Source organism: Saimiri boliviensis, chromosome 5, assembly GCF_048565385.1.
Source record: "Saimiri boliviensis isolate mSaiBol1 chromosome 5, mSaiBol1.pri, whole genome shotgun sequence".
Lineage (NCBI taxonomy): Eukaryota > Metazoa > Chordata > Mammalia > Primates > Cebidae > Saimiri > Saimiri boliviensis.
This window is the reverse complement of record NC_133453.1, coordinates 139,788,206-139,798,578: the sequence shown is the minus strand read 5'-3', so window position 1 is coordinate 139,798,578 and position 10,373 is coordinate 139,788,206. Positions and strand designations below refer to the sequence as shown.

The 10,373-nt window shown below is 39.9% G+C and overlaps 1 long non-coding RNA gene across 3 annotated transcripts in view; it reads right to left on the bottom strand.

Moving 5' to 3' along the window:
- Positions 1-3,902: 3,902 nt before the first annotated feature.
- The window catches only part of LOC141584666 (uncharacterized), a 397,655-nt gene continuing 391,184 nt past the window's right edge, over positions 3,903-10,373 (bottom strand). For all 3 annotated transcript variants that reach the window (XR_012517850.1, XR_012517851.1, XR_012517852.1), the window contains one exon: positions 3,903-4,502. This is a non-coding gene — a long non-coding RNA (uncharacterized LOC141584666). The remainder of the gene's footprint in view (positions 4,503-10,373) is intronic.

Here is a 10,373-nt window from a genome sequence, read left to right as displayed (position 1 = left end):
GTAGGGAGGTAATGTGGTTTGAATATTTGTTCCTTCCAAACCTCATGTTGAAATGGAATTCCCAGTGTTACAGACACAACAGGCTCATGGGGATTGGATACTTTATGAATGGCTTTGCATCATCCCCTTGGTCATGAGTGAGTTCTTGCTCTGAGTTCATCTGAGATCTGGTTGTATAAAAGTGTATGGCACCTCCCTCTCTCTCTTGTGCCTTTTCTTGTCATGTGACTACCTGCTCCTGCTTAGCCTCTGCCATGAGTAAAATTTTCCTGAGGCCTCTACGGAAGCTGAACAGATGTCAGCACCATGTAAAAAGAAAGGTTTTTAATTGGCTCGTGGTTCTGCAGGTACATCCTGCAGAACCACGAACCAATTAAAAACGTCTTTCTTTTATAAATTACCCAGCCTTAGGTACTCCTTTATAGTAGCTCAACTGGACTCATACAGGAGGTTTCCAGTTTGTTGGTCAGTATAGGCTAAGGCAAGACATGGTAACTATTTACTCCATGAAATCAATGGCTATAACAACAAAAAATGTATTTCTTACTTCTATTAGATAGTCATATATTTAGGCCACAATTGTACTCCAAGTTGTCTTCTCTTTGGGTCCAAGAATGACAGATCTAGCTCTATCTAGAACATTCGTGCCCATCATGGGCAAGAGCAAAGCAGCACAATCTCTTAAAGCATTGGCTTGAAATTGACAAATGACACTGAAACACACCGGCCAAAGCAAGACATTGGCCATGGAGTGGGGAAATTCAATTCACACCCACTGAGATGGGAGAAAGCAGTCATTCATGAACAGTAATGTTACTGAAAAACTATTTTCCACTAGATTAGCATCATTTAGGAGTAGCTACGACTTTAGTTACCTAAGGTAAAACCCTCAATGCCCTCACTATTGACTTCCTTTGGTTTAGGAAACCACCAGGTATGGTCATTTGGTGAAAATAAAAGTGAACATCCACTCATTTGTCTACAAGAAAGTTGTGAGAGCCTCTAAAATTTAAATGCATTTGTTATTAAGATGAAGATGCTGAAAGTACTATTTAGTAATGTGAATTGGAGAAATCTCTAATCCTTATCAAAGGTGTGAGGAGAGTCCAGAAGAACAATGTGATGTTCTTTACATGGAGTTATTTAAAAACTCAGTAGCCTGGATTAGGGATCAGCCAACTAAGCCCTTGGGCCAAATCCAGCCTGCAGTCTGTTTTTGTTAATACAGTTTATTGGGACACAGCCATGCCCTTTGGTTACAGATTATCTGTAGCTCATTTCTCACTATGATGGCATAGTGAATTATTGCCACAAAGACTCTAAAGACCACAAAGCCCGAAATATTTACTATCTGTCTGGTCTCAACAAAAAGTTTGTTGATCCTTCACTTATGTTAAATGTTATTATGATGAGCCAAGCTATTAATTTATTTATTCATTAACAAAATATATAATTATATGTATCATTATATGCTGAATTCTGTAAAAGCTGCTGGGTGTACTAATGAACAAAATAGAGTCTCATCTTTATGCAAGTTATAGCCTAGTGGGAAAGATAGATATTAAATAAATTATTGTTTAAATAAATCTAAACTTTACACTAAATAATGTGAGACAAAGAATAAGGACTCACAAATACGTATAATAAAATAAGCTAATTCAGATAGATATGTCAACTACATCTTCCTTAAGGATATGATGCTAGAGCTGAGACTGAAAATTTAAGTGATAAGAATGGCATGTGCAAAGGTCCTGGGGAAATGGAAGGCTTTTTGTAGTCCTAGTGAAAGACAGCATGGGCTACAACAGCAGTGAAGATGAAAAATGAATGATTTTAGAGAGACTAGGTGGTGGAATCAACACGTCTTCGTAATAGACAAGAGACGGACATTAGTGAAAAAAAGAAATTAGGAAGGACAATCAAATTCCTGAGCCACACAATTAGATGGATGGTTGATAAAATAGGATTATGAGGAGAGTAAGGTTTGAAAAGAGACTTTGTAAAGAGCTGAGGCACATTCAAGGACATGGTGGACATCCTGGTGAAAATGAGTTTTGGGTCTAAGCCTCAAAGGGATATTTGAGCTGAAGTATGACTTAAGCAATATATATTGCTTAAGTATACAAGATGTTATGTAAAAAGAAAAGAGATAAAGGTCTTGGGCTGAGTTTTGAGGTCCCTTAACATGTCACAACTGAGTTGAAGAGGATGAGAGGGCTCAGAGCACACCAGAAGAGCACCGTTTTACCAGCAGAAGAAACCAGTGGAAGAGAGTGCTTGAAGGAGGAAGTATCTAACAGATGTGCTATTAGAGTATTAAACAAGAGACCCATGACAATGACTGGAGTCAACCTTTCCAGATACATTGCTCTGAGAAACTACTGTGGGAATGCCAACAGTGAGTAACGACTGGATTTTTGGCAACACCATGAGTCAGTTGCAGCACAGAGTGGATTCTTTTAGAAGACTAACTGTGCTTCTGCCAATGCCAGAGTCACTAGCGTCTTCTTTTTTAAACTGAGTAAATACCCCTGGAATGAGTCTTTGAGGATATCTAGAGAAGAATGGGTTTCCTGAGACTTACGGGAAGAAGCTCAGAATTGTAACAATTTAAATATTGAATTGATGTTATTATTTTGTTATTCAAACATATACCTCCCAATGACCTCTTCACATACGAAAAATGAACAAACAAAAATGTATAGCAAAGCTTTCTAAATGCATAAGCACCAAAGGTACAGTGGCACGTGCACAGAAAAGTGAAATAATGCTTAAACTGAATTAATTCATATAATCAAGCCTGCAGTCTGTTTATATAATCAAGGCAGTCAAAACCAAAGGTGATCAGAAAAATATTCTCTCTACAAAATTTACAGGGACCTTGTGGAAGATGGTGAACATTGGCCGTGTGCCAATGGGTATATTTTTGTTTCCTGTTAAGTGCTTTTTTTTTTTTTTTTTTTTGAGACGGAGTCTTTTTCTGTCATCCAGGCTGGAGTGCAATGACTGGCGCGATCTCGGCTCACTGCAACCTCTGCCTCCTGGGTTCAAGCGATTCTCCTGCCTCAGCCTCCCAAGTAGCTGGGATTACAGGCACGTGCCATCACGCCCAGCTAATTTTTGTATTTTGTAGAGATGGGGTTTCACCATGTTGGCCAGGATGGTCTGGATCTCTTGACCTCATGATCCACCCTCCTCGGCCTCCTAAAGTGCTGGGATTACAGGTGTGAACCACTGTGCCGAACCCTGTTAACCTCTTTGATGACACATTCCTCCCAATTTTCGTCACTTGACCTTCTTTCATTGCTGAAATGCACCGCGCCCCAGCCTGTCTCAGTGCCTTAGCACAGGCACTGTGCACCCTTTCCCCAGAATGCTCCCTTCTGCCTCCTGATCTCTGGAACCTGTGGATATGTTACCATACATGCTGAAAGGAACTTTGCAGATGTGATTAAGTTAAGAGTTTTGAGAGGAGAAGATTATCCTGGATTCTCCAGGTGGGCCCAATGTAATCACAAGGACTCTTATGAGAAGGAGGCAGGACGATCAGAATGAGAGAGAGAAGATGTAAGCCTGGAAGCAGAGGTCAGAAAAGAGAGCCAATGCTCCACTGCTGGCTTTGAAGATGGAAGAAGGAGCCATGAGCCAAGGAACCCACCTGGCCTCAGACACAGGAAAAGGCAAGGGAATGAATTGTCCTTAGAATCTTAAGAAGGAACCGGTCCTGTCCATACCTTGATTTTAGCCCAGTGTGACTTATTTCCAACTCTGACCTCCAGAGATATAAGACATATGTATTGTTTAAGTCACTAAGTTTGTAGCAATTTATTATGGCACCAATTATTAATAATTAATAGTTATTAGTAACTAATAATTAATACCTAATGAACTATCAATAATAAATAACCTCTCATTCTATGCAATTTCTTCAGGAAATTCTTTCAGGACATTCCATTTTAGATCAGATCCCCCTCCCATCATAAACAGTCAAACTCCCCACAGCTTTTCCTTTGTAGCCCGTGAAACCATGTGATACTGTATATTTGTGGGATTGTTTGACTGCTGTCTGCTCCCACATTTCCTGTTAAGCAGGCAAGACCATGGCTCTTCCATGGCAAAGAATAAAATGAAGCAATGAATGAATGAGGGAATATTGTAGAGGCAGTGGTGGTGATTATTTTTGGTACTGAAAAAAAATAAGAAAGGAAGTAGAAGGAGGTGGTTTGTATTTTATGTTATCCAGTTCCATTTTCATTCCAACTCTGTGCCCAAGCAGAGTTTCTCCTCTAGTTCACCCAGGAGAGGACTAAAAAGCATGACAATGTTGACATCCTTCTCTTACCTTTGTCAGAGGCTGGGCAGGCTCAAAAGCAGTGGGCTTAGAGTGCTTGCCTTTATCCATACATGCCTTGAGCTGGATTGCTAAGGGTCAGTTGCGGTGCAGAAACAACGAAACTTTAAAAGTCACTCTTCAAACTCAAAGTATTAAAATTCATCTTGTTCTGAAAAATATAACAAACTCAATTATTTTTTTGAATGCTGAAATAGATGAACACATCACCTTATCTAGTGTTTACCAGGTATCTCAGATGCAAGCAACAAACTAACTCTGGTGGGTTTAAATAGGAAACACATTTTTTTTTGAGCCACCAGAGAAATGAGAATGGAGAGGCAGGCATAGAAAACAGAGGCTAAAAGAAAGGGGGCAGCAGTCAGGACCAGTCTTGTAAGTACATCACTCTTGCCCTGATGAACACAGATACTACAGCACATTGCCCACCATTACTAAACCTTCCTGGCTGTGACTCCTGTCATCTCCACACCATTTCTGGTACCTCAGCTCCCTCTACACCTGGGTAATTTGATGTTGCTGCTGCTGCTGCATCTGCTGCTCCCAAAAGGAATAGTCCTCTGCTCCACCTGTGAGCATCATCAGCCCCGACTCACGTCCCAGGATGGTACTGGCTGGCCCTAGGGCACCTGCTTGTCCGCCTACAACAGGGGAAGATGGGAAAATGAGCAGCCAGTCTCTTCAGCTTCTATAGAGAAAAGGGCATGCTGTCTCCCAGCAAGGTTTCATTTTGGAAGAAAGGCCATCCAAGAATAAATTAAGTTTTTAAAATGTAATAATAAAAAGCTAACTTTCACACAAGTGGCATCCTTCTTTACATAGTCCGAAGAAGGTAAATTTAGAAACGCGGAGTTTAAGTGATCCTGTTGTAAGATATAACTAACTCCCTTGATTTGAATTCTTTTTCTCTGATCTTAGGGAATTTACTTAACCTTTATCCACAGGTAAAGTGCTAAGCTCAGGCCTGAATCTCAAGACTTATTACCTATGATTTTATCATCTAAGCCATGTCCATCCTTTTTGTCAAAGTCAGCATGATGTAGGAATATCTCATGTTTTTGGAGAGTCAGTTTTTCTTAAAGGCCAAGTCTGTTGCCCTTGCAGAGAATTGGGTACTGTTAGTATATTCAAACAAGGTTCCTATTTTCAATTCCACCTGATTTTTTTTTTTTGTAAGCAACACATGAAAGAAATGTATTGAGTTTCCCAATCAATGTAAGTTTATTATTGCTTACCCAAGTGTTTAATAAACTCATCCTCAGCTTGGGAATAGCTTTAAATACTTCATTGACTGTAACAAAGCTACTCTTTTCTTTCTGATCAAAGTGGCCATATAAACTATAATTAAGTACTAATTACGGGCTCTACTGGTCAGATAGGAAAAAGCAAAGTCCATTATGCAACCTCCAGAATAAGCCCTTGGAGGAGACTTTTGCTGTTGGAAAATATCACATAAACAAAATAAAACATGGAATAAAAGAAGTAAACAGTTCATTTTTTTCTCTTGCCCCCATCCCCACTCTATTTCTATGATGTGCCATTGACCTCATATATTAATTTTCTGTTTTGTAAAAAGAGAATGATAAAGAAATAATAAAAACCTTTTCTTAAAGGATGATCCATAACTTGCACAGTGTGTAAAATTATGAGTATCTATCATCTATAATCATAGGATAGAATGACGTTTTAAGTTCTTGCTACTTGTGAAAATGCAACATTAAATTAGTCCAATGCATAAAATGAGAGTTTGAACAGCCCTCTTCAGTTGGCAGATATCATTACAAAATACGATGCGCATTTTTATTAGAAGTTTTCATTGGAAGGAAGTATCTGATTTGAGAAGCAGAAATGCGTAGCTTATTTTGAGCACGCACGCACACTCATGCACAGACACATACAACACAAGGCCACCTGCAGAGCCTTGCAGGCAGCTTGCAAACATCTCTGAGTTCTCACCCTGCTACTTGTCAGGGAGCCTCTTGGCTGTGGCCATGTGCATACTTTACAGGAGCTTAGCATTGAAAGGACATATTTAAGAGTTTATAACTGTCTCTGTGACAGCAAGTTCTAATTTAAAACTCCTGTGTAATACTTGTTAGGAAGTTTTAATATCAAAAGGCCAGCCAAGGTCTTCCATGAAAAATTTCTAGACAGTGAAAGAAACTAATTCTTTTTAGTGATGTTTGGCTTCTTCTCTGCAGTAGGTGATCTTGATTTCATATTTTATATCCATGGTTTGTTAATGAAATATGCTTCTTTGAAGATCAACCGGAAAAAGAGCGGAAAATATAGCAATACTCTGTAATAAATATTTAAAATGAAATTCACCACTAAGGCCAAATCTACCACTAAACATTTAGGATGCTTTAAAGAAATTATACTTTGCTTTCTTGAGGGACTTCCGTGGATTGTGTTCTTTGATTGGATGAATGAGCAGTGGGTGGCATTGGATCACTTCGTAGATATGCATTCCTTATAAAAGCATTAGCACAATTTCCACACTCCTAGTTCTTCTCCCTAAGTGGCTTGAGTACATGGAGATTACTGTCTCCACCTCATACTTTTACCTGTAAGGAACCCAGGACTTGTTACAATTACCTTGGGGTATGGTCACAGGTAAGGACACGTAGCTGCCACACAAATATGCTTTGGCAAAACGCCACTCATGTGGTTGTCTTGGAGCAGTACTGGCTTGCACACCGTGAGAACTAAGAAATGTGATGATAGTCTCCTTCTGTAGCTGCCTTCTGGGAAAATCTTTGTCTCTCTACACAAAGCAAGTAAACATAAAGCTATGCATACTGATACACAAGCATATGTAGACGTGTGAATCCGTGTGAACATACGTGCATATAACTGGGGCTCTGGAGTGGCATGCACAAACAATATTCCATTGACTTTGTTGTTGTCATCAAGTATTATTATTATTACTTGCTTACCTGCACTCGGTGAAAACATCATGATTAAATAATCTACAAGATATTCTGAAAATTATTTTTCAGAATATTTCTTATTTCTACAGTCATCTCAAGTTACCTGATATTTGGTTGAATATTAATCTTTTTCAAAATGAATTATTTGGGCAAATAAAATGGGACTATTAATAGTATCATATCTATAGAGTACTTTTAGATTATAGGATGAAAAGACACTACTTCCAAAGAAGATGATGTATTAATTGTTCCTTTTCTCATTTATATGACATGCTGTTTTTAATAGTAATACATAATTCTCTGATTTCTTGATTTATCTATTTTTCTCTCAGTGTGCTGTATGCATATTTTATACACTGTCTCAAATACCCTTTGGAAAGTATTGTATCTATGTGGGGGAAGGATTGTTAGGAGGAGGAGTAAATAAACAATATCTGATTTGTACAGGGCATTTAAATTTTTTAGACAATACATTTAACATCATGTTAGTTCAATGGATGTCATGCATTGATATGATTATCATTTTCTTTCTCAATATAATGAAAAATGGGAATAATCCTTAATACTAATGAGTTTGTGTTTAAAAGCATTATTGATTTCTTTAGCTAAGACATTGCATTTCTTTATAATTCATGCTTTACTAAGATTTATTAACAAATATAACAGAAAATGGATTTTCCAGACACCTATTAATAGGTGAGTGTCAGTCCAGAATCACACAGCCTTCTGCAATTTATGTTAGAAGAAAGCATGTTTTTAACCTGGTGATGGGTAATAGGCATTAAAAAAATTAAACAAAGAATCTTTTGGCTATTCTCTTCACCACTGATAATTTCATACATGACAATGATTTACTGTGTTAAAAATTCATCATGAGGTTCTATGGCTGTGTATTTGCAAGGTGGTTTACTAAATGCCACTGCAGGGTTGGGCAGCACATTCTCTTCTTCTCTTTATGTGCTTTTTTTTCTTTTGTTTTTTTTTTTTGAGACAGAGTCTCACTCTGTCACCAGGCGCCAGGCTGGAGTGCAGTGGCGTGACCTTGGCTCACTGCAACCTCCGCCTCCTGGGTTCAAGCAATTCTCCTGCCTCAGCCTCCCGAGTAGCTGGGACCACAGGCGCGCTACCACATCCAGCTTCTTTTTTTTTGGTCATATTTTTAGTAGAGATGGGGTTTCACCATGTTGGCCAGGATGGTCTCGATCTCTTGACCTTGTGATCCGCACGCCTCGGCCTCCCAAAGTGCTGGGATTACAGGCGTGAGTCACCATGCCCGGCCTTTCTTTACATGCTTTTCTAACTTCTCTACTCCCTCTTCTTCTCTGACTACACAACCCCTTGTGTGTGACTCCTCCCTGTCTAACTAAAGGGTTGCAGAATGAGAGATGTGTTTGTTAACACAGAGACATCACTAGTAATGGGATTCCCTTACATTGTTGGCACCTGAGGGCAATTAGTCCCTTCATCTCAGCTGGGCAACATAGACATGGAGCGGTTTCTAACTCAAGATAATTGTTTTCAGTGTTGGTAACTGTAGGTCATGGAGTATAAAGATGCACTGGCTGGGCGCGGTAGCTCATGCCTGTAATCCCAGCACTTTGGGAAGCAGAGGCTGGTGGGTCACGAGGTCAGGAGTTCGAGACTAGCCTGGACAACCTAGTAAAACCCCACATCTACTAAAAATACAAAAATTAGCCAGGTATGGTGGCACATGCTATTAGTCCCAGCTACTTGGGAGGATGAGGCAGGAAAATCACTTGAACCTGGGAAGCAGGGGTTGCAGTAAGCTGAGACTTTGCCATTGTACTCCAGCCTGGGTGACAGAGAGAGATCTGCCTCAAAACAAAAGAAAGTATCTTTACTCAGTATCTCGGGGCCTCCCCAGCCTGGAATTATCATATATTTCCGTTATCTCCTACCATTGCCAAAGTAATACTTTCTCTGTTCACTAAGTATCTTTTGTTGACAACATGTGGCTAATGTTGATACTCAACTGCCCTTTCCTCAATCACTGCCCTGAGGTTTGCAGGGGTTAGGAAGGCATCCCTGGCAACTCCACTGTGTTTATTGTCTTTCCATTGGATTTCCCTGGAACTGGAACTCCCTCCATGCATCATTTGACATTAGCAATTACTGCGGTTGGCTAACGGTGATCTATTTGCCCTGCTACTTTTCCATGTTACCTTTCACCAATCCTACTGGGCTGAGAGTCCTTTGAGGGGAGACATGAGATCCCATACCCTCTGTAATGACCAAAGCACCTTGCTCATGGTAATAGCTAACTATCCTTAAGTAATTGAATAACTGAAGAGTCATTAGATGAGGAGCAAGGAGGAATTAACACTTTTGAGCACTTATTATTTTCCAGGCACATCGTCAAGCACTTCACATTTGCCCTTTATTACTGTCTCAGAAGAGTCCTGAGGGTGGGTTATCTTCCTCCCTTAGTTTGTGAACACTAAGGCTCCAAGTTTGATGCCTTGCCTAGAGTCAGCTCAATAATAAGGAGTGGACTGCACAATCCATGCTCACCACTGAGTCACACTGCATGGACTAAACAATGCTTACAGCAGAAATTTGGACATCACTGTTCGCTAACAGTCAATTCCGAGTGGCCAGAGTAATTCTGGTAAAATATAAAAGAGATAACAGCAGTCTCAGGTTCTACACCTGGCAAGAGCTTGATCTTGCACTTGGGATAAAATCCACATTGTTCAGCCTATTCTATATTACCTGACTTTCTCTGGTTCCTGATTATCTCTTGATTATGGTTTGAATTTGTGTTTCCACCCAAATCTCACGTCAAATTTGAGGGGGGGCCTGGTGGGAGGTGATTGGATCATAGGGGCTGATTTCCCCCTTGCTGTTCCTGTGATAGTGAGTTCTCATGAGATCTGACGGTTTAAAAGTGTGTGACACATCCCCCTTCACTCTCTCTCCTGCTGCCAAGTGAAGAAGGTATTTGCTTCCCCTTTGCCATCAGCCATGACTTTAAGTTTCCTGAGGCCTGCTTCCTGTTAGGCCTATGAAACTGTGAAGCCTCTTTTCTTCATAAATTACGCAGTCTCAGGTAGTTCTTTATAGCAGTG